The sequence below is a fragment of the Salvia hispanica genome, chromosome 2 (genome assembly GCF_029641045.1).
Source record: "Salvia hispanica isolate PSC_SH4W2 chromosome 2, Shi_PSC_v1, whole genome shotgun sequence".
Classification (NCBI taxonomy): Eukaryota; Viridiplantae; Streptophyta; class Magnoliopsida; order Lamiales; family Lamiaceae; genus Salvia; species Salvia hispanica.
Window position 1 is genome coordinate 23,556,882 of NC_142693.1, and position 1,223 is coordinate 23,558,104.

The 1,223-nt window shown below is 42.9% G+C and overlaps 1 pseudogene; it reads right to left on the bottom strand.

Annotated features, from left to right (window-relative positions):
• Positions 1-280: 280 nt before the first annotated feature.
• LOC148931847 (uncharacterized) overlaps positions 281-1,223 on the bottom strand; it is a 1,896-nt pseudogene continuing 953 nt past the window's right edge.

A 1,223-nucleotide genomic window follows, 5' to 3' on the forward strand; every position in this document is an offset into this window, starting at 1 on the left:
TTGGGAAAAAGATAAAACACACACTTTACAAAAAAAACACAACACAACACGAACGAACAACAAAACAAACCCCCTCCTCACACTTAGACCTTGCTTGCCCTCAAGCAAGTTTGGTTGAAATGTTGGAAAAGGAAACAAATCACATAAAACTTCAAAAACTAAGAACGACCTACTCTAGGTTGGGGGGTAGGACCCGGGGGAGCACACAAGAATCCAACCTCCTCACACTTGGGCATTGCTTGCTCGAGAGCAAGTAGACCAAGTGTTTAGAGAAAGATCACTAACAACACATAACAAACACGAAGGCCGACAAGGCCACAAAGCATGCATCAAGACCGACAAGGCCACAATATATACAAAACAAGGCCGGCTAGGCCACAATTACAAAAACTTTAAAGCAAACACATACATCACACACATAACACATATATACAGCAAATAAAAGAGAGGTTTGGATAGAAATCACCTCCCCCGCACAAGGCGAGGGGTACAGGTAAGCTTGGCAGGTGCTGGCGGAGCTGGGGCAGCTGCCTCCTTGGATTTCGATCCCAGGCTCGTGTGCTACGGTTACTTCGACTTCAGCTACTTTACCCACTGTGACATCCAGGCTGCCCTGTTCAACAAACTGGGCAGGATACATGTGTTCTTCCAAAAAAATATCATCAAATCTTGATTTTCAATCCTTCCAAGTAGACGCATTCAACTTCCTTTTAGGATCCCTGTAGAGTTTAGAACCCTTCTCTGAACTCATGTAAAATACACAAACATTGGGGCTTATACACATGATGTCGTCAGTCGAAGTCCAACCGGTCACCTCCTTATGCCTCTTAAAAGCTTTGATCAGCTCATCATCTTGACTTTTTAATAAGCTACTGATCGTGGTAATTGTTTCATTTTCTTCCAAATATTTGAGCTTAGAATAAAATGCATTTGACTCCAATTTAGGTGGATGAATCTCCAACGGTAGCAACTCTTCTTCCACTCTTGGACTGGGCAGTACATTCTGACTGGGCAATTCCTGCAGATTAGGCAGTTTATATCTCTCGGGTGGGTTTGTGTAACTCCTCTTCTTGCACCAAGTCATTATTTCAGCTTCTATCTCCTCATCACTAAGCCCTTGAGTGTTGAACAACTTGCATTCACTAAGTTCTTCAAGCTCAACTTTTTCTTCAATGGAGGGTAATGGATACATATCTTGCAACAACTCGGCTTCAAGAAAGTCG